Source organism: Schistocerca piceifrons, chromosome 2, assembly GCF_021461385.2.
Source record: "Schistocerca piceifrons isolate TAMUIC-IGC-003096 chromosome 2, iqSchPice1.1, whole genome shotgun sequence".
Lineage (NCBI taxonomy): Eukaryota > Metazoa > Arthropoda > Insecta > Orthoptera > Acrididae > Schistocerca > Schistocerca piceifrons.
Window position 1 is genome coordinate 330,087,524 of NC_060139.1, and position 25,116 is coordinate 330,112,639.

Here is a 25,116-nt window from a genome sequence, read left to right on the forward strand (position 1 = left end):
TATCTTGGACATGTGCCATATGATTAAGTTTGCCAGAAATGCTCTAGCAGAAGTATCTGCTATTGAGTCTCCAACTGGCATTATTAGATGGCATTTCATTGAGCAATTGAACAAGGTACAACAAGAATAAGGTATGACATTTGCCAACAAACTATCAGGACAACATATAAGTGGTGTAAATAGAAAAATGAATGTTTCATTAGCTGCACAGACTTTGAGTTCTAGTGTGGCAGATAGTATAGAGTTTTTGAGGAGGGTTTGTGATCCAAATTTTAAAGGAAGTGAAGCAACAGTAGAATTTTTGTATTATATTGATAGGATTTTTGATATTCTGAACTCTAGAAATCCATTAGCTAAAGGGTATAAGAGCCCCCTGAGACTTGACAACAAATCTTATTGGCTTGGTATTTTCAGACACTGAAAATTATATCAAAAGCTTAAAAATCATTGGTGTTCCATTGCTGCTCCAAGCAAGAAATGTTAAATCTGCATTAGAATGTATTTATCTCTATGGTTTTTCCAATATGGCCAATAAAAATGCATTTGTAAATTGTGTCAACTGGGGAAAACTGTTTAAAACAAGTGACTGCGTGTACTCTGTTGTAGAATACTCAGAAACTGTTTCAGATGTTTGTGATTGCTGGGGATATGCGACAGAAATATATACAGGCCAAGATTTTGCATTGTGTTAAAATTAAATTCGTAGATTACCCATTTCCTGCTCCTGCTCTTGGTCATGATTACCATTATGAAATTGGGATTGAGGATTTACATCAGACTCAACTTGTTTGTAAGATTGCATCCCTGTACACCTGCACATGCTTAAAAACATATGGAAAAAAAAGCCCGCTGAGAAAATTTTAAACAACAAATCACGTATAAGGCAGAAGTTAAATAAACTCATATTGTTTAATCATGTATAGTGCTCAAATTGAAAAGATTATGTATTGGGACATTTCATGCAGATGGGTGTGACATTTCGACAGATTTTTTAAAACTATTTTGTCCATAGATTTGTTGTTGTATAATGATGAACTTCAAACGATGAATCACATTGAAGTAAAATTAACTCTTTACATCCTGTGTAGATATTGTTACAAAATTATAATTATTTATTATATAAGCTTATTTTAAGATGTTAGGTGTTACAAAATATGCACTTGCATTAAAAACAGGTGATTTGTGTGAAATTAATGAAAAAAAAGTTCTGAGACTTATTTGACAGATAGCTTTCAGTGTGAGAAAATATTTCCCTCAATAACTATGTTAACTTGAATTTTTCACTTTAAGAAAGCAGTTTAATCACAGAATGGGTGTGATCTAATGGAGTATGCAGTGGCCCTATGTTTCAAACAGTAATGTTTGTGGATACTCTGCAACATAAGAGCAATAAAATTGTTACTCTCTTAATTCTTGTTTTAATACTTCTTAGAATGAACACAATGGTCCAATTGATCGTAAGCATTCTTATTACTCTAGAACCATTCTAGAATAAGGGGGCCTGATTCAGGCAAAACCTAATTTTCTTAATTTTGTCTTTATTTTGCAAGGAGGTCTTTCTATTGTATTTTCCTGTGTTGAGGGAGGGGGAGGGGAGGAGAATGCAAATAATCATATAGAATTATCTTTCTAGCACTACGAAGTACTGAATACAGTGATTACAGTTACACTTGGAAATCTAGGAAATTTCAAAAAATGGTTCAAATGGCTCTGAGCACTATGGGACTTAACATCTATGGTCATTAGTCCCCTAGAACTTAGAACTACTTAAACCTAACTAACCTAAGGACATCACACAACACTCAGTCATCACGAGGCAGAGAAAATCCCTGATCCCGCCGGGAACCGAACCCGGGCGCGGGAAGCGAGAACGCTACCACACGACCACAAGTTGCGGATTAGGAAATTTCAGTATTCATGTTACATGCCTAATTTTCATCAACATTTACCTTAATTATACAGTTACACTTTTTGCTGATTCGAACTGTGTACTACATGTTAAAAAGATTTTGTTTGGTCATAGTAATAAAAGCATTTCTTTTTTTTTTTTTTTTTTTTTTTTTTTTTTTTTTTTTTTTTTTTTTTTTTTTTTTTTTTTTTTTTTAGGTCATATGTCCCATATGGAACTGAAATTATCAAGATACAATGACAAAGGAAGGAATTAACATTAAGGAATCTTACTTCACAGAAATTATGTAACAATGGTTACACTTTTTGCAAGATAACTTTAACACAAACCATTTAGTTTTCCATTAAGAGTGAAAGCAGTTGCACGAGTCACGTAAAGAACAAAGTTTCCCATAGGGAACTAAAGTATTTTACGTTTGACTTATTGCAGACCCAAAGTATTGTGATCTTCATATTTCTATTTAAAAAAGTTCATCATCATCATCATTATTTAAGACTGATTATGCCTTTCAGCGTTCAGTCTGGAGCATAACCCCCCTTATACAGTTCCTCCATGATCCCCTATTCAGTGCTAACATTGGTGCCTCTTCTGATGTTACACCTATTACTTCAAAATCATTCTTAACCGAATCCAGGTACCTTCTCCTCGGTCTGCCCCGACTCCTCCTACCCTCTACTGCTGAATGCATGAGTCTCTTGGGTAACCTTGCTTCTCCCATGCGTGTAACATGACCCCACCATCTAAGCCTGTTCGCCCTGACTGCTACATCTATAGCGTTCATTCCCAGTTTTTCTTTGATTTCCTCATTGTGGACACCCTCCTGCCATTGTTCCCATCTACTAGTACCTGCAATCATCCTAGCCACTTTCATATCCGTAACCTCAACCTTGTTGATAAGGTAACCTGAATCCACCCAGCTTTCACTCTCGTACAACAAAATTGGTCGAAAGATTGAACGGTGCACAGATAACTTAGTCTTGGTACTGACTTCCTTCTTGCAGAAGAGAGTAGATCGTAGCTGAGCGCTCACTGCATTAGCTTTGCTACACCTCGCTTCCAGTTCTTTCACTATGTTGCCATCCTGTGAGAATATGCATCCTAAGTACTTGAAACTGTCCACCTGTTCTAACTTTGTTCCTCCTATTTGGCACTCAATCCGTTTATATTTCATTCCCACTGACATTACTTTCGTTTTGGAGATGCTAATCTTTATACCATAGTCCTTACATTTCTGACATAGCTCTGAAATATTACTTTGCAAACTTTCAATCGAATCTGCCATCACAACTAAGCCATCCGCTTATGCAAGACTGCTTATTTTGTGTTCACATATCTTAATCTCACCCAGCCAGTCTATTGTTTTCAACATATGATCCATAAATAATATGAGCAACAGTGGAGACAGGTTGCAGCCTTGTCTTACCCCTGAAACTACTCTGAACCATGAACTCAATTTACCGTCAACTCTAACTGCTGCCTGACTATCCATGTAAAGACCTTTAATTGCTTGCAAAAGTTTGCCTCCTATTCTATAATCACGTAGAACAGACAATAACTTCCTCCTAGGAACCCGGTCATATGCCTTTTCTAGATCTATAAAGCATAGATACAATTCCCTGTTCCACTCATAACACTTCTCCGTTATTTGCCGTAAGCTAAAGATCTGGTCCTGACAACCTCTAAGAGGCCTAAACCCACACTGATTTTCATCCAATTGGTCCTCAACTAATACTCGCACTTTCCTTTCAACAATACCTGAGAAGATTTTACCCACAACGCTGATTAAAGAGATACCTCTGTAGTTGTTACAATCTTTTCTGTTTCCATGTTTAAAGATTGGTGTGATTACTGCTTTTGTCCAGTCTGATGGAACCTGTCCCGACTCCCAGGCCATTTCAATTATCCTGTGTAGCCATTTAAGACCTGACATTCCACTGTATTTGATGAGTTCCAACTTAATTTCATCCACCCCAGCCGCTTTATTGCACTGCAATCTATTGACCATTTTTTCCACTTCCTCAAATGTGATCCTATTTCCATCATCATTCCTATCCCATTCTACCTCGAAATCTGAAACATTACTGATTGTATTTTCACCTACATTGAGCAACTCTTCAAAATATTCCCTCCATCTGCCCAAGGCATCCACAGGATTCACCAGCAGTTTTCCTGACCTGTCCAAAATACTTGTCATTTCCTTCTTACCTCCCTTTCGAAGACTGATAATTACACTCCAGAATGGTTTTCCAGCAGCTTGACCCATAGTCTCCAACCTGTGGAAATACAGAAGCGTCCGATCTTACCCGTCGGCTTTGACCCATGACGTCACAAATACCGCGGAAACGACTATAAACAATTCCAATATGGCGGATATAAAAACATCGCATACGTATTGTAAACACTGAAATACACAAGTTTCACAAAAAGCCTAATGACTGTAACGGGACAAGCGTGGGAAATTAGGGGTTTTTGGGTGCGGAGAAACTAAATATACAGAAATGTAGCCACCGACCGCCATTCAAAACCACGCAAAACAACGAAATAAATAAACATCACAAAACTGACCAAATACCAAAAAACACATTCCTATCCATAATCGGACACTTCCCTTAACCTATATAGCTCAACAGAACCTACCGATCACATCCCCCAATAGAAAACTAAGAAACGAAAGCTTCCCTTACACCTACATACATCGGCACTTATGCAGTTTAGCAGGTACGGAAAAAATTTTTCATTTTTTTTCAAAATTTGATCATCATGTGTCGTTATGCGGTGGGGGGAGTCTGCAGTGCCCCCCCCCATCCCCCCACAGGCTTCATTAGTGTCAAATCAATATTTTCGAATCATAGGCGGCCGCTGCCGCGGCCGCATTCCAAAAATAAACTCCCAACCTAACCTCAAGTGGGCTACGCTACAGATCAATATGTTCATCAAATTGCTTCATATTACGTATACATGTTCATTAGTGTCAAATCAATATTTTCGAATCATAGGCGGCCGCTGCCGCGGCCGCATTCCAAAAAAAAAACTCCCAACCTAACCTCAAGTGGGCTACGCTACAGATCAATATGTTCATCAAATTGCTTCATATTACGTATACATGTTCATTAGTGTCAAATCAATATTTTCGAATCATAGGCGGCCGCTGCCGCGGCCGCATTCCAAAAAAAAACTCCCAACCTAACCTCGTATTCAGGGCTACGCTACAGATCAATGTGTAGGTCCCTTACGTCACGGGTCAAAGCCGACGCGTGAGATCGGATACAGCAATGAGCATTAAATTAACCATTAACTCACTAATAGAAATTCCGCTTCAAATCCAACACCTGAGCAACAGAAAACTGACCCCACCACACGAAACAAACGAAAACCATGAACACACCACCAGAGAGCACGACAAACAAAAACAAGACATCTACAAACACGCCACAATCGCAAATCAAACTGCGCGCCGTAATGACGTCACACACCACAACACGCTTAAGTCACGGGTCAAAGCCAACGGGTAAGATCGGACGCTTCTGTTGACCCCAACCTGTTTCCAAAGTCTTCCCACGATTTCTTCTTGGATGCTGCAATTATCTGTTTGGCTTTGTTTCTTTCTTCAACATAACTTTCTCTGTCTACCTGGGTTCTGGTATGTAGCCATTTTTGATGCGCCTTCTTTTTCCTTTTACAGGCTGCCTTGACTGTATCATTCCACCAAGCTGTTTGCTTCATCCTACTTTTACACACTACTGTTCCAAGACATTCTTTAGCCACTTCTAGTACTGTGTCCCTGTACCTTGTCCATTCCTTTTCCAGTGACTGTAATTGACTACCTTCAACTAACTGGTACCTTTCTGAGATCGCTGTTATGTACTTGTGCCTGATTTCCTTATCCTGAAGTTTCTCCACTCTTATCCTCCTACATATGGCCCTGACCTCCTGCACTTTCGGCCTCACAATCCCAATTTCACTGCAGATTAAATAATGATCAGTGTCATCAAAGAATCCCCTGAATACACGTGTGTCCCTCACAGCTTTCCTGAGTTCCTGATCTGTTATTATATAGTCAATGACAGATCTGGTTCCCCTGCCTTCCCAAGTATACCGGTGAATGTTCTTATGTTTAAAAAAGGAGTTTGTGATTACTAAGCCCATACTGGCACAGAAATCCAAGAGTTGTTTCCCGTTCCTGTTGGCCTCCATATCCTCTCCAAATTTACCCATAACCTTTTCATACCCTTCTGTTCGATTTCCAATCCTGGCGTTAAAATCACCCATGAGCAGAACACTGTCCTTGTCCTTTACTCTAACAACTACATCACTGAGTGCGTCATAGAAACTATCCATCTTATCTTGATCTGCCCCTTCACAATGCGAATATACTGACACAATCCTAATTTTCTTGCTAGACACTGTCAAATCTATCCACATCAGTCGTTCGTTTATATACCTTATTGCAACTACGCTGGGTTCCATTTCTTTCCTGATGTAAAGCCCTACACCCCATTGTGCTATTCCTGCTTTGACTCCTGACAAGTAGACCTTGTATTCTCCCACTTCTTCTTCTTTCTCACCCCTTACCCGAATGTCACTAACAGCTAAAACGTCCAGCCCCATCTTACTTGCAGCCTCTGCCAGCTCTACCTTCTTCCAAGAGTAGCCCCCATTGATATTAATAGCTCCCCATCTCATTACCATTTGTTTGCCAAGTCGTATCTTAGGAGTCCCTGGTTTGTCAGTTAGAGGTGGGACTCCGTCACCTCCAAAGGTCCGAGGCATTTTGCTCTGATTGTTGCCAGCATCATATTTGAAGTACCAGGGAAGCAGGCTGCTAGCCTTACTTGCCCCGAGTCCCATTGGGTTTTACCCCTAACGGCTGAGGGACTAGCCGGTGGATTTGGTAGTCTTTGCCGTATGAGCACAAAGGTGACCACGACTCAGAATATGTCCGAGATGCCCACCCTTATTCCAAAGTAACTGGTATCCCGACTGTCGGGACCACTTACTTGGCCACTCATACGTTGCCCGTGGTTCATGAACTAGGACATGACTACAGGAACCCACACCATGAACCACAAGTTTGTAACTCAAATTCACAGACATTTTGGAATCTGTACATACATGTGTGTAACAAGGTACTTTTCATGTGTCATGTGGAACCTTTAATTTTCTGGTTTAAATATAATTTATTTCATGAATTACCTTTAATACTGACAATGTCTGAATGCAATATTTACCATTTAGAAGAAGAAATATTAGTGTACAGAATAACAAACCTCATGAAAAATGCGAGAGATTGTAATGTACCGAACTTGGAATGGCTCTTTATCAATAGCAGGTAAAATAAAGGCTTCTATTAAATGTTCAACAAAACCAGTCAGTACCTCTTAATTCACCATAGAGGTGATACAGTAATAAAAGAATTTACTTTTTTCAGAATTTCTGATAAGTATTAAAAGTGTGAAGACCTATTCAATAAGTATTTGCTTTACCAATAACCTGTAGTACAAGCAGATGTATAAGCAGGTAATTAAGGGAGTCAAGACTTATGTTAAAATTAAAGATACTGACTGGTATTACTTGCTCACAAAACATTGTAGTTGCTGTACAGTTTATGCTGTAAGTGGTGTACCCAATGTGATTCCTGGAGGACATAATATTCTGTTATCCTATGAGAGTGCACTGCTACCACACCTGTTGAAAGTAAGTTTTGCTGTGGAATAGTTGTATCAGACGTCTGTATCAGAAAACAAATCTCCACTGTGACACCCTCATGTTCTTGGTATGCTATTAGCTATAATTACAGGAATACTCTTCACATGGAGGAGGGGGAGAGAGAGAGAGAGAGAGAGAGAGAGAGAGAGAGAGAGAGAGATGGGAGAAAATCATGTTCTTAGGAGGAGCAAGCTTTACAGCAGCATATGCTGTTAAAAGCATAGTGAGATTTTCTTTTTCATCATTTCCAACATTGTACACAACTTTCTTGCACTTTTATCACATTTTTCCCTTGAGAATGGAGAAGAGAGAGGAAGAAGAAAAAAAAGAAAAAGTAAGCGAGCTTTCACAAGATCTGAAAACTCTACTTGTGTCATTTGTTATTTTCAAAATGTTACTCTCTTTCCAAATGCTGTTCTATTTCTTCAAACCAATTCTGAATGTCTCAGGTTATTACATGTTATTTACTGTACATTGTCCAGCAATACTTCTGTTGTTACTGGATAGTTTGTAATTTGGCTCTACCTTTGTACCACTGGTATTGTCTAGTGTACTTTTGCAGATAAGAAAATCCTGTCAGTATAGGACAAATTCAGACAATATGGAACTTTTTACACTAAATTTGCTATATAATGTCACCCTTGTCTAACACAGATTGTAGCAGCTATTGGGGTGCCTGTCGGGCCAGCTTCTACAGCTTTCGCTTTCAGGTTTGTTTTTTGCTTGGGACATATCATGACAACCAGTCATTCCAGTGATTGACACCATGTCAAAGACTGGAACCAAGATTCACAGAAATAAAGTTCCATGGTTGTAATTCATAGTCTAATTAATTTTGCTCACTGACATGTTTTGAATTCAGTTTTAAAATAAAACCATGGTACCAGCCATTATTTGGGTGTCAGACTGGAAAATTACAGTTTTAAGACACCCCAACCTTAAAATTAACAGCTGTGATCGATATTATTTTCAACAAGTTCCTTCACTCCTACATCATCATGGATCAGTCCAATATAATATTATTACTACACTTAACTTCCAAATGATAAGAGTTATGCATTTAAGAGGAGCCTTAACGTTGGCTTTGTGTTTGTCTCATTTAAATGTATTTCTTGTCTCGTATTGAAGACTAAGCACTGTCAAAAACTGGTGCTTATACCTTATCACTCAGTTAAAATACACTGTGTCATGTACAGGCGTTAATAAAATTACGGCATTTAAATTTCTGATCAAAGTGAGAGCCAAATTCGTAAGTGAATGTTGCAATTACAGTGACAGCATATATGCAGATCGGTAATGCATCACTTCAGATAAAGAAAAATAAGTTTTTCCGTTTACAACTAAGTAATACTTTAATAGTTCAGTTGTAATTTCTGTTGTCAGTAAAGATACCCCTAAGCAAACGATGTCAACTTTTTTTCAAGACACGTCTTCACTGTTTTCCACACTTGATTTTCCGAATTATACCTGTAGTTAAAAGCTTTGGCAACCAAGGTAATTTGTTGAGCTCCATTGAATCTTAAATAGTATTTTAAAACGGGCAAATAAGTAAAGAACTCATAAAATTAATAGTAAACAATTTATAGGTGAGCTTGTCAAACTTCCAAAACACACTCGAATTTAGGAATTTCATAGCAGAACTGTCACTGTTTTTTCTCACTAGATTAGAAACACTTCATTATGTTGATGTGTAGATATCTAGAACATCCAATATAAAAGACTTATCAGGGCGCAGAACGAAAAACATTTTCATCCGTGTTTTGACACTTCATTTTTCGCCAAATTCAGATATGGCGGACACCAAGGAGTTAAAATTTCATAGAGTGGCTATAGGTCCGCCATGTTTGAAGCAAATTGAAGTTAGCTTTATTTTTTCTAGAACAAGCAATAGACAGCAGTGATTTCAGTGTACACTGACAGCAAAAAGGGATGTTTTTGTCGAAATATGGCTAAACTTTTAGATGTAGATAACACTACAAGACAACTCAAATAAGTCTGTCAATCCACTATAACGTTACTTGTTGCCCATAAATTAATGCAATTAGGGCAGGTACCACCAGAATATTAACTCGTTGGCGGACACTCAATGATATAATCTTTGGCCGGCACGCGCTAGAGCCATCTATCGGTAGGTCCGGTAGTTGAGCATCCCTCATATCCAACGAGTTAAAATTTTAACTCGTTGCTCATTTCGCTAGCTTTAGACGCCTGTCTAGAGTCGTCTTTGACTGTAGTCAGTCGGGCGTCGGCAGTTAACTCTTGGTGTGTGTTGACGGAAGAAGAATGTGAAGGTCGCCGTCATAAATAATTTTGAATTATGTTACTATTTTTATATAAACTATAAAAAGAAACTACATTTGAAGAAATGGTATTTGAAACACCAAAAATGAGGCAAACACATTGAACCAGATCATTTCTGCAACCGACAAAGAGGCATTGTGGAATCATACTTAGACAACTGAAGCCAAGACTAATATCGCCTTGTAAACATCTAACGGAAAAGGTACTGTCACGAAATATGGCAAATTTAAGTAAATAAAAAATAGATGGCATATTCCAACTTGTGTCTCGTCCGGGATAGTATATTTCAACTGGGGACTGTAGCCGGGATATTGTGTTCACGAGATCTTCAACAGTGCTGCAAGGAAGAAAATTTTTGTGTGTTAATACCAGTTTCTTCAGAATGTGTGTTACAGTATTTTTCATCGGGCAGTAAAAGTTTTGGAGAAGAAATGTTTCGGCAAAAAATATAATTTTCGACAGAAGAAAATACTTAAAGAATTTTGGTCAACAATCACATGGAGGGAAAACGTGGATTTGCAACAGTAGAAGAGTGTTCCAGATAAGTCACGAAACCCTCGTATTTTGTTAAAACAATATTTTTATCTTGTTTTGTATTATTGTGTATAATTTTTTCTTTTCTTCTTCACCATGACTTATGAGATTTTCGAGAGTATTGTGCAGTAGAAAGTAGTAATTTAATAGACTTCGAAAATCAGGACAGGTCAAATGAAACAGAAAGAACCGATCAATTTGATTTAAAAAGTTTTCTTGTAAATTTCACAAAAGAAATTAAACAATCAGTTGACGACAATAAGACTTACTGGGATGAAAAAATTGATAACATTTTGTTGCAAGTCCAAGCAGTCAATACCCAAGTGGGTGATCTTTCGAACAGAGTTGCAGTAAATGAAATTGATGCTAAATTGAGCGATGAAATTAATACTGTAAAAATGAGTTACTGGCAGATAGGGAAAGAAATTAATTGATTTTAATGAGATAAAAGAGGAAATTAAAAATCTGGATGATAACACAAAAGTTTTAGTAAAAAATGTACAACAAGAAACTGACAATCGTTTGGTTACTCTAGAAAAAAAGTAGAGTGCAATGATTTAGAAAACAAAAAATCTGTCAAAGAACTTCGCGAAAAAATTGAAAGTTTTGACATTGAATTTCAAAGCAAAAATCACAATGTCAACATATGCAATCTTGTATCTAATATTCCAGTGAAGCACTTTTCGGTAGATGGACCGTTACATCCCGTTGATTTTACACAGTATTGTAAGGACTGTTTTTTACCTCATTCACCAGATGAAATAAAAATTAAATTTGTAAAAAAATTCTTGGAAGGGGAAGCTTTGACTTGGGCAAACCAGATTGTAACTGTGGGGATGAACTTTTCAGAATTTGAATCAAAATTTCTGGAAAATTTTTGGGATGATCTTAAACAAACTAGAATCAAAAGTGTATTTTTGAATGGGAGAAACTATAGAGAATCAGATGGGAGCATAAAACAATTTTGCAAAAGTGAACTTCAAAAACTTATTCATTTAACAAAACCTTTGGATGACTTGATCAAAACTGATACCTTGAAGAGAAGATTGCCATCAGCAATGCAGTTGAGTTTAGTTCATTGTCCTGATAGTAATGTAGAGCAGTTTCTCAATTATATTGAAAAGCTGGATAGGGTAACAACAAGAACACACAGTGGGTTTACTCAGAAAGGTAATGGTCAAAATTGGGGAAATGACAACTTTCAAAAAAGGGAACAAAACAATTATCATGGTGTCAGTCAAAATTCAGGGGGATATAACAATTTTCAAATGAAGAACGATAATTTTTATCCAAAACAAGAACAACATTTTCGCGGAAATAATCAACAAAATAGAGAACACTTTAGGGATCAAAATCACAGGAATTTTGTTAGAGATCAGTACAATAGAAACTACCAACAATCAGGTAATGTTTGGCATAGGAATGGGAACAGAAATGTTGATCAGAGACATTGGCAGAACCACAATCAGCAGTTCAAACAGGAACCAGCTGTAATTCAGGAAATAAAAAACGAGTAGACGCCCCCTTGAAGGTCCGCAAGGTGAGGCAGAAGGTGAGCATGAAGAAAGGACTAATGGATGTGACTATCATAAACCCAAACATGACAGTTCCAAACCTAAGCTATAACATGAGGTCATTAGTTGTTACTTATTGAAGAAATTTCAAGAGGAAAATAATAATATTGATAAAGATAAAATTTTCAGTACACAAGAACAGACAGTAGATAAAAGTAATTGTGATTCATTTAATTTAACAGAGTTTTACACTTGGGCAGAAAAGAACAACACTTTGTCAGATGATGTAATTTGTAGTAGTTCAGAGACGTGTGTGGATGAAAGAGAGAATGCATGCTGTGAGAATTTAAATGTTGGTGAAAGGGATCTGGTAACTTTAGAAAGGGGAAATTATATTTTGGGGAATAATTTGAATGTGTATGACCTGAATATGTATAATGATAATGATGATGATAAAGTTGATTATGATGGTAATGGTATTGATGATGATGTTGAGGAAAGGTATTTCATTGGTTTAAATAGGGAGTTGGGTATACACATGGTTGAAAATGGATTAAATAGTGAGAATATATTCCCAGGGATGTTACCAGGATGAATAAGGCTCACAAGCTGGGTGTATGTGAAAGTGCGAATTTTGATGTTGTTGGTAAAGAATCTGGCTACACAAATAATAATGACACATGTACAACTTCTAGCCTAAGTGAAACTTTTACAGATACTAATGACACACACACATTTCTTATGAATCTATGGCTGAACAGTGAAACTATTTCTTTTGACAAGAACTTTAGAAAGATGCTTATTAATGTATGTGTTACTGCACGTCCTGACTGGTGGAAAAAGATGAGATATGTTATTTTTGAAAAGCTGAAGGAAAAGTACTTCAATAGTATAAAATGTGATTTGGATGAAAATTCTTGGCTATTTGAGATAATAGAGTACTAATGACAATTTTGTATCTTGTGCAAATTTTATAACTGTGACAAATAATACATGTAATGATATACCATGATTCTGATAAGTATAGGTTTGGGGATATTGAAAATGATTTATTACATGAGGATACAGGTTCTGAGAAAAGTGATCAATTTTGCAGTCCTTATATAAAAGTTCAAATTGGGTCATGGATTGGTAAATGTTTAATTGATACAGGAAGTGAGATCTCGGGAATATCTGAAAGGTTTAGCAAGAAATTGAAAGCGGGGAAAGATTTTGTTGAAATGCCAGTTGTTGGGATAAAGATTAAAGGTGCTACTGTGAAGAGCAGTAAATTGGTAAAAAGGCAGTCTTTAGTGACATTTTTAATTGAAGGCAAGTTGTTTACACATGGATAATTCAGGAATTTAATGAGTATTTTCTTTTGGATATGAATTGGATAGTAAAAGTAAATACAGCATTTGATTGGGTTGGAAGAAAACTTTTGGTAGAAACTAGTGAAAGGGAATGCATTCAGACAAATTTTGTGAACACACTTGGTGATCAGAGTAATGGAAATTTTGACAGTATCAATTTACTAAAAGAAAATAGATTGGAGAATATTGAAACTCATAGATTTGATACTGATTAAGTTGAATTTGGGAATTTAGTAAATTTGAAAATTTCAGGAACACAAAATTTATCTGGGGAGCAAAAACAACAGTTAGAATATCTGCTGTGGGAATTCAGTGATGTTTTCAGTGACATACCTGGTAGGGTAAAGGGTTATCAGTGTAAGCTTCAGGTAAAACCTCATGAACCATTTTTCATAAAACCATACAGTATTACAATATCAAAAAGACCTGCTGTTGAGAAAGAGCTGAAAAAGATGGAAGGATGTAATATAATAGAAAGGAGTATCAGTGCATATAATAATCCTCTAGTAGTAATTTCGAAAAAAGATGGTGGAGTAAGATTGGTTTTGGACTGAAGACACTTTAACAAAATTTTGTTCAGACAGACAGACCATCCCGAAAATATTGATGAGTTACTCTATAAATTTACAGATATAAAATATATGTCAAGTTTGGATCTAACTTCGGGTTTTCATCATGTACCACTTTCGGTTAATTCTAGGAAATATACTGCTTTCTTGTACTATGGTAAGAGTTACCAATATTGTGTTGTGCCATTTGGGTTAATTCTTCTGTTTCTGAGTTTATAAGGGTTTTGGATCATGTACTGGGGCAAGAACTTGCATCTAAACTGATAATTTATGTAGATGACATTTTGGTTACAGGGCAAAATTGGGAGGAACATTTTTCGATTTTGAAGTCAGTTTGTGAAAAACTTAGAAAAGGGGGGATGACATTGAAATTAGAGAATGTAAATTTGCAGTTTCTGAATTAAAATTTTTGGGTCATGTTATCACAGACAAGGGAATTTTGGCAGATCCAGAAAAAATTAAAGCAATTTCAGAAATTCCTAAGACTAAAAAAACAATTAAAGTCGTTCTTTGGGTTATGCGGTTATTACCGAAAACATATAAGTGATCAGAGTCTGAATGCACCATGTTTAAGTCTTTTACTTAAGAAAAACACTGTTTGGGTTTGGGATAAAAGTTGTCAGGAAGAGTTTGATAAAATTAAGCAAGAGTTAAGGAAGCAACACTTATTACACAGACCTGATTTTAATTTACCATTTTGTTTGAACACTGATAGCAGTAATTATGGGCTTGGAGCAGAGTTATTTCAAGAAAGAGTAGAGAATGGAGTTATGATACATTGTACCATAGCATTTGCAAGCAGAATGTTGCTCAAGCATGAGAAAAATTATACAGTCACAGAGAAGGAACTTTTGGCAATTCATTGGGCTTTTACAAAATTTAGAATTTACCTTATTGGACATAAAACCATAGTATTTTCGGATCACAAAGCTTTGAGTTACTTACAAGAGTGCAAATTATACCACAGTAGATTGACCAGATGGGCAATATTTCTGCAACAGTTTGACTTTGAAATCACACATAAAAGGTTCTGAGAATGTAGTAGCTAATTCACTTTCAAGGTTACCAATTGGGGGAGAAAAGGAGATTTTTGAACAAGAGGAGGAAAAGCAATTTAAAATTAGATACTTGAAAGGGGTGGAAAATGAGAAAACAATTAGTGCTATGTGTAACAAAATTAGAAAAAATCAAAATTTGGATCAGAGTTGGAAATTAATCAAAGAATGTTTAGGCAAGGAGGGGTATGAGAAACTTGATAAATTTTACAAATTACATAAGGAGATTTTATTTCGGAGAACAGATGTAGATTCTGATAATTGGAAACTGTGTTGGCCAGAGGCAGATGCTGATAAGCTGATCATTTACATACATGAAAGTTTTGATCATTGTGGGATACAGAAGTGCATTCAAAAGATACAAGAAAATGTTTATTTTTACAATATTGGAAAGAAGGTATGAAAAGAATTGGCAACCTGTGACAAATGCCAGAGAGTTAAAGTGAGCAATCAAAGATGTGGTGGAGAGATGCAAAACATTATTCTGGAAAAACCTTTAGATCTTATCGCAGTGGACTTATATGGAATGTTACCAAAGAGTAAAGGTGGTCACTGTTACATACTTGTTATGGTAGATGTATTTTCAAAATCAATTAAACTATATCCAGTGAAAAAAGCTACTAGTCATGAAATTTTAATAAAAATTGAAAGAGATTATTTCGCTCAGGTGGGTAAACCAAAAGCTATATTATCAGATAATGGTTCACAGTTCACCTCTAAAATTTGGAAAAAGTTTATTGAAAGATCAAAATTGAAGCATAAACTTATATCTGTTTATTCTCCGCCCACCAATCCTGCAGAAAGATATATGAGGGAAATTGGGAGACTTTGTAGAACCTATTGTAGCCATAAATGTCCAACCTGGTTTGAGCACATTAGAAATTTTGAAGATATTATGAATAGCCTACAACATAGTTCCACAGGATTTTCACCGTATGAGATTATGTTTAATATTAGACCTCCATATCTTATATCAGAACTTATTGAATTTCCTAAATGTACACCTTTAACTATGCAAGAGAGAGAAGATATTGTCAGGGAAACTATGAGGAAACAAGGGGAAAAGAGGAATAAAAGACATAACAATAGGGTAAAATTAACCACTTTCAAAATTGGGGATCTTGTTCTGGTCAAATCTCATGAAAAATCAAAAATGTTAACTTCAGAAATTAAAAAATTCTTTGATATCTATATTGGGCCTTTTGAAGTCATAGAAAATCCACACCCTAATGCTTATCGTTTGGTGTACCCTAAGTCAAAGAAATTATTTGGTCTCAGGAATGTTGTCTCTTTGAAACTATAAACAGAAATCATAATTTCAAAAATTTGAATAACTTATTATCATCTAAAACAAAAGTCCTCCACTGGAATATGCTTGTTAGAACAAAACTACCTGTACAACCAAGTATGTATATTTGCATGTATAAATTAATAATTTCAAGTCACATGTTAATTGAAACTGATGAAAAAACAGTGTTGTAACAAAGAATGAGAGAAAGATTTATTTTTACTTTTTTACAAAAAAAGTCTCCCTAGTGAGCATTTCTAAATTTTTCTAATTTTTGGAAGCTAAGTCTTCCCTGTGGGTGAAGGCATGCATGTGAGGACATCCATGCAAGGGTATAAGTTTCAAAACCAATTTTAGATAAAGCCTCATGATATATGAGCAATTTATTGTTGTTTATACTGATGTTGTGAGGAGCAAAAGTACTCTTCACAAGAATGTGACTTGTAGTAATATTGTACTAGAGAGGCAAGTGTACATAAATAATTGCAAAAAATTTAGATAATACTGATGTATCTTTAGCTGTAAAAAAAAGAAAATCATAAGCAAAAAAATATACAAAAGAAAAAAAACATGAGTAAAAAAATATTCAAAAAAATCAGAAGTAAAAAAATATATAAAAGGCAAAAAAATATATAAAAAAACTACACTATATATGTCCAGTATCATTTTTACTGTACAATATGTAAGCATAATGAAATTAACATTAATATAAAAAAAATTTAAATCTTATTCTAGGAAATGAGTTTTACCTTTCTATTATTTTCAATCTGTATGCTGTATGTTAGAATATTTCTCATGTATGTTTTATACCATGTATATTTGTCATGTCAAATAATTTCTTTAATTGATTTTTTTTGTGTATGAGATTGATGGGGAAGGATCATTGCAACAACAGCCAGTAACAAGTCCACAGATTCAGAGAGTCCAAATTTGGAAGAAGGTTATCAGACTGCATCATTAATGTACTAATTGTGTAATACAGATCCATTACTGAGTGTGGTCGGGATTTTGTTGTATATGTCCATAACAACAAAAGCCCTGGGGAGCAGTTGTAATGGATCTGGGAGATGTTTTTTTTTTTTTACTGTATTTGTCGATACCAAACTGTAAATGTTTTCTTATATTTTTTGTCAGAATTTATTATAATTTGCCTTGTTATATGTTAATTTACTTATTTTTTTGAGAGTGAAAGCATATTGATTACTATTAGTAAATGTATTGAAGAATAGCAAAGAGACTGATTACAAGTGGAAGCTTGTGTGTTGTGTAAAATGTCTTTGACGCTAGAGTCGTCTTTGACTGTAGTCAGTCGGGCGTTGGCAGTTAACTCTTGGTGTGTGTTGACGGAAGAAGAATGTGAAGGTCGCCATCATAAATAATTTTGAATTATGTTACTATTTTTTTATATAAACTATAAAAAGAAACTACATTTGAAGAAATGGTATTTGAAACACCAAAAATGAGGCAAACACGTTGAACCAGGTCATTTCTGCAACCGACAAAGATGCATTGTGGAATCATACTTAATTAGACAACTGAAGCCAAGACTAATATCGCCTTGTAAACATCTAACGGAAAAGGTACTGTCACAAAATATGGCTAATTTAAGTAAATAAAAAACAGTGAGCATATTTCAACTTTTTGTCTCAGCCGGGATACCATATTTCAGGTTTGTTATATTTATTCTTTAGCACTAAGACCCTTCTACAGTTGAATCAATGTAAGGAAATCCCTGACACCTCCAGCACTTTGACAGCTTTCAACTGCTAATGGCAAACAGCTGAATGTCAAAACAGTAGCCACCTACACAACCATGAAGAGGCAGTGCCATGGAGACGTTTCAAAAATTGTTTTATAGACAGAAGCAGTAGCTGTACCCAGCATACAGAAACTGTCTAGGACCTCTGTACAAATTCTGTAATTTCAAAGGTGGTGTCACGAATACATGGAAATGAAAATTTTTGATACTGCAGTACAAACAAAGTTCATTTTTTGTTTTTTTTTTCTAACAAAAAATTAGCAAGATAAATATGTGGGAAATGTTATGTTTGTCAATAGTATAAGTCTTTCTTTTGTCCATTCCCTAAGAGGATAGATTCATAAACTTCAGTATGTATTTGATTGTTACAGATCTGCATATCAATTACAGATTCTTCTTTGCTCAGCAATTGCGCATTAGCAGTTAATCTTATATCGTTCATCAACACTCTTGGCTTAGCTGTTGCCAGACTCATTTTAAACAGTACTACTGCCTGATAAATGCCACATTTCTAAGACAGTAAATCTGTATCAAAATTTAAAGTCACTTTATATTTCAATAAGCATTCAACACCGAATAATACTTGTAAATTAACCACTTTTCTTCTGGATGCATCCCCAACTATTATCAGTTTTGACTGACTTTCTTCCTCCTCACCCAACAACCACTCTCGCGTAGGTATATTATGCGTAAAACCAATAAAGTTTAGTATTACGTTGGTCCATAAGTCCGTATCGTGTCTGTTTGCATGTTGGTTGAAAGGGTAGCATGATATATTTAGGCTACTTCCACCTTTTGCTTGGATACCAGTATCCTTAAGTGGAAGGTATTAAACTATTAATTTAACCAATAGACAGTGTTTAAACATTGACTATTAATCAATGAAATGGTGGACATAGTTCGCCATACCTAATCAGGCTGAACAGTCAATAAACACAAATACCACATTGTGCTAGGAAAATACAAATACTAATAGCACTAACCCACTTAAGCTAGCATTTTAAAAGTCAGTTAAGAGCTCTTGCTCACATGAATTAACAGATTTAAAAGGCAATTTTTAAAGCAGTAACATTTACTCAATAAATTCACGGATATAGTATACCACAGTTAATTAGGGAGAAACCAGATTTGGGCTACTACAAGAAAGCATCATGTAGTCAAGCTAAGGGCTTTAGCCCACTAAAATTGACAAACAGGAAAAGGACAATTTTAAACACAGTAAGTTCAGATCTATAAAATAGTGGAGAAAGTCCTTAGCAGCTAATTAGGGCACTCTGGCAGATAATACTAGGCTTATCTGTTAGTAGCAAAATATTTAAATAGTTGCTCAAGCTAAGGGCGATAGCCCACTTAGATTAATAGTTGAAAATAACTGTTTTTTAACCAATTTAAGTTTTAAAGAATAACAGCTAACCAAGATAAAACTGCACTTAGGCCTTAACCTCTAGTTAGGGAAATCTGGCCGCTAACTCTAGGCTATTTTATGTTAGTAAAATTTTTAAACAGCTACTCAGACCAAAGGCATTAGTCCACTAACTGTAATAGTAAATTAATTAGTGATGGACTTAGCACTGAACAACTTGTCAGACAATACTGGCATGAAATATTTATCATGCTGAACCAACAGTTTCTAGCAAGTAAACATCGCAGTAAACACACTCATCACCTGGCAAGGATTCATAGGCAGAATGCATTGTCTTATAGTTTACTGCACCTTCAACCACACCAAGCAGAGGAAGAAATGAATGGCCTGGAGATAAACATTCTGCCATTGGCCGAGCAATGAGCGATTTAGGTGCCTGTTCAACAAGATTGTGATATGCCAGCTAGTATGTCATCACACTCACATCCTAACTCAACATACACAGCACCCTGACCCACAGGTTTTGAAAGCATAAAACGGTCGGCAAGCGACTCTCTTCATGGTCATTTCCCCACAGCTGGCTTCGGTCACTTGTGCCCAAAGAGGTGACTTCATGCTGTCGCTAGCCCTGGCGCAGTGCAAACGGGATGAGGTCAAACACTTCCTCACTCTGACCAGATAAGTACACACCATGTAATTCAGACTAGAGTGCAGTCAACGGGATTCACCTCTTGTCCACATCCTCATGCCGACTGCCTGCCAACTCTCACTACCTGAAATCTTTTTCCTTGTGCGGCACACTCCCTCTAGGTCCCGGCTGGCACAGCACTCTCTTTGCTGATAGGAGGATGGAGCGATGTTGATACACACGTATGAAGTATTCCAGTTCCTACGAGTTTATTTATCGATTGTCATTTTTTATTTGTAGTTCAATTTTGTTATTTGAGTTTCAATATTGTCCTTTACTGAGCAGAGATGTGGACGCTAGAAAATGGAGTGCCAAGTGCAGAACTCTAAACACTTCTGACATACTCTTCTGTCTGAATTCAATAGATGGGTGACAGCAGTGAAGGTAGCCAGAAACATTTGCACTGTGCATGCGTATGATGCCATCTGATAAAACACAGCAAGAAAATAGTGCTCTCATTGTGGAGGAGAACTTTTTTCGCATTAGTGACTCTCCATGTTTAGGAAGACCTTCGGGATTTGATGATCGTTTGAACATGTTGATCCACAATCATCCATATCAGTGTACTTGAGAACTAGCAAATGTGATGAACTGTGAAGATTACACCATTATGCAGCATTTTCATAAAATGGGGAAGGGTCAAATGTTGGGAGTTGGCTACTATATGCTCCAAGCCAAAACCACAAAAATCAGCAGGTGACCGTATGTGCATCTCTGCTTGCTCGTCACTAACTGGCTCATGAACAACACCAACCATTTCTAACATGTATGGTACTGGTAATGAGAAACAGTGTCTTTATGCTAATATAAGGAAAAGAATAAAATGGTTCAGCTCATACAAAGCAGCAACTCTGTGTACAAGAAATGTGTGCATCCACAAAAGATAATGGTATGCATCTGGTGGAACAGCAGTGGTGGCATGTATTACCAATTACTTCCTCAGGATGTAACCATCACTGCTGACATTTAATGTCAACGACTGAGACATCTTGCAGATGCAGTCCGAGAACAACGACCATGAAGACTGCATGAAGTCATACTACTCCATGAGGATGCCTGTCTGCATTCTGCTAGACTGACAAAAAAACACTACACAGGAGTGGGATTAGGTAGTCATTCCGCACTCACCTCATTCACCTGATCTTGTGCCCTCAGATTTTCGCCTTTTGCACTCCCTATCTAACAATCTTTAAGGAACTTTCTTCCCGGATGAAAATGCGCCCTGAACATGGGTCAAAGATATCTTCACTGCTAAACCACGTGATTTCTACAAACATGGAATTGGAAAGTTACCACCAGCATTGGCTGACTGTTGTGAATAGTGAAGGAGAATATATTATTGATGACTGCAGTGTCTTACATGTATGTATTATGTTTATGAAACTTCTGGAACAACAACATGAACTTGTGCACCAATGTTATGTATATGGCCTGTGATTGTATTGTCACTCCGCAGATCCTGGCCCATTCCAGGATGTTCCAAGTTTTTCGTTACAATTACTAGATAATTTCTCTTAATTACTCTGTGATGCAGTTGAAACATGGAGAGATATACAGTCCAGCAATACATTCACTGGACTCTTATGCTGAAATTCATTTCTTGATGTGCCTGACGGAGGGTCCTTCACAGAAACACAAACTGTGAAAGTAATATGGTACATAATACAACAACTCATCTTCAAAAAGGCGCAAAATTGCAATTTTCAGCTGACATGTAATCTGAATTATCTAATATCTTGTTTTCATTGTCTGACGGGCTTCGCAAATTAATTTTCTCCAAACATTTGACTGTTCACTGGGCATTTTGAACAAATCAGTAGAAAAGAACACAATACGTATTAAACGGAGAATTCTTTTTAACATCACCTAATGCTTACGAAAGAAAAGACTGTAACGAAGGTTTTAAAAATGATGAATTGTTCAAGTGATACTGCCATTTCCACCTATGAAGCAAGAATATGGGAGTCGTAAAAATATGAACTAAACCATGGAAAATCAAACCATGGAAAATCATCTTCACTGGTGTGACTTAATATCAGGGTGTATACGCGGACAAGGAAAAAAATTCCCGGGTTTTTCCCGGTTAAAAAATGCACTTTCTCCCGGATGAAAATACCCTTTTACCGTGTTAAGTGAGAATATACTTTCCCTCGGGATCGTAAAACTTACCATCCTTTGAATGATTAAGGTTTTATATACCATCGTAGAACCTCCCACCACTTTAGGAAATGAACACCAGAAAAAATTCCTTTTGGAAAGACCTTTGATGCGCAGCAACGTGTGTGTTTCATATTTTCGTATTGCGAAAGTATACAGTCGAATTCCACCAAACACAGAACGTTAGTTTCCGAAGCATTGAAATCGAGATCGCGAGGAGCTTTTGTAAGCCAACCATTGCTCATATTATGTGATCTCGCCAGTAGATGATAGCTGATATTCATGGCGTTTTTCGTGGGACTCCCAAAACCGGATTTCGTAAATTGACCTCCCAGTACCGCTCCTGGGTGGCCATGTAAACATTTTAAAATCGATGCTGGGAATCCGCTTCTGGTTGCCGGTTTTCCAATACCGCAATTGATTTGCGCTCCCATGTAAACGCAACCGGTTTTGAAATGTGCTTAGGCTGTCAGGTTTGGTCTCACTTTTAAAAATTTTCGGGTAATACGGACGGAGTGGCTTTTTGGTACAGCAAATGATAAGTGCCCTTGGTGGCTCAGATGGATAGACGTAAGTTGGAGATTCCGTGTTCGAGTGCCGGCCGGGGCACACATTTTCAGCTGTCCCCGTTGATGTATATCAAAGCCTAACTACAGCTGAGGGTCGTGATTTAATTATCATTTCAACACACAAATAGGAAAAGTTAATGGTTTAAATTAATGTAAATAGTGCAGCTACAAGAGAAAGCAAGTTTTCACATATAACAGTTGTTTTTTTTGCGTGTGTCACACAAAATGTGACAGTAAAATTTAAAGTAACGACGTAAATGTCTGGTGTTCTGGGTTCGAAATTCATGTAAATGGTTGGCCCTCAAAATGGTAAGCTTTAAATTAAAATCATACGCTCTGTGAGTTAAGAAATTCAAAGCACGTTCGCACACATAACTCATATTGCGTATAATAAAATGTACTTTGAAAGTAACGCTTTTCAGACGACCGATTGCAATATTTTCCTGTGACCTCAGAAAACGGCGTTACTGTGCATGCACAGCCTTGATGACGTAGTTGGCCCATATGTTCATACGTACATGGCATTAAGAGATTTTACATTACGTCATAAACGATACAGGACATCAGAGGCTACTCCAAGAGCATCGGAATTTCGTAAACCATACTAAAATGAAACATTTGACTTGAAGAGCACATTCGTACGTCCAGATTCACAAAGTAGGCCCAAGCTGATATACTTTTCGGGATGCAAATTTTCTTGGAATACCAGTACTTTATTAACTCATGTTTAGTTATTTATTATAGCGTAAAACCCTACATCCCAAAAGATAACAACGTCCACTTGAAATTCGGCAAACAGTTGAAACTAGCCAATAATGTTTCAAATAAATTGACTGCCTCTGCGGAAAAGATTAATTAAAGCCATATTCTTAGCAAATCGACAAACGACATCATTGTTCTGCAAGGCAATTAATACCCGACTGCCACATAACCGACTGAAAATAAAATAAAACCAGAAAACAAACTAATAACATTCCATAATTATGTGATTATTTTAATTCTCTTTATAGCTCCCAGCCACAGAATTCTGATTTCTTCTTGAGAGCTGTAAACCAAGATAAAACAGCAAAATCACTAATTGTAAACACGTTTCACGTAGAAACTATCCCTCATCCTGCAACTCGGATTGCTCTGAGCATGCGCAAATCTGACAGCTTGGGTGCACCAGAAAAATGTTTCCAGGTAGCACCTCGTGTCTTGTTACAGTGGTACAGCTAATAGCCGCTCTGGCCAGATTCAGGAGAAGGTACTCAACTGCGCATGCACAGAAGCTCGTTGGCAACTGCTCAAACGAGCCTAATGTTAACCGTTGTGACGTAACGCCCATCGGAAGCTGTTTTGTAATGAAGTACTGCATTTTCTTCGTCCTAAAGTCTTTGACACATTTTGCTGTTGGCAGAAGGCTTATGTAAAGTGCATCTCGCGGGCCCCGAGGATTCGCTTCATGACGTCATCAGTAAGGCTGAAAGCGTGACAGCGCTGCCTGGTGACTAGACCTGTAAACAACTCTGTTGACGTAAGTGACGTCACACGTTGGCCACAGCGTTTATACAGACTTGGCTTCAGCTGTTGTTTTGGAATGTCAAATCAATCCAGATTGCGCATGACAAGATTACTAACGGAAGTTACTTACCGTCCATTGTCTGGAATATAAACTATCCTTTCTCCTCTGCAAACATGTGCTTTTGCAGCAAGTATTATCAATTTTTTTCCGTGATTGAAAAGCTTTAACGCACACAAATCCTGCCGTCATACACAAATCCACAAGGCATCAGCATGCCATGTTCAAAGAATATCCGCGTTTCGAAAACTACCAGCGATATTGGCTTGCATGAGAGAGAACGTCATGCCATGATATGACGTTATGATTCCTCGCTTGTGTATGCGCTGTGTAGCATTCATCTCACGCTAGGTGAGGAGAACCCTACGTCATAATGACGTAACGCTACGTCATCGTGATGTAAATAACCTAAATTGACTAAATGAGTACGTATATCTTTGCAGTTGTACCGATAACGTCAAAGGTAAATGTAAATACTTGTGTACAAACAATGTAGCAGGAGCTGTGTGATATGCTCATCCCAGCTGAATGAATTGTTAAGTGTAATCCCAACAATATGTGATGTTATTGTGTATTTTTGAACATAATTAATATCTGAGCGAAGGAGCCATAACGAAATTAAAAAAAAGCTTGTCATTCTTTTTAAATCCGATGAATCGTGCATAAATCGTGTGGACAGAAAAGTGAGTAATTAATTATTAAGCTGAAATCCAAATAATGTGGGATGTTATTGTGTGTTTCATTAACATAACGAATATCTGAATGAAGGAATCATAAACATAACTAAAGTT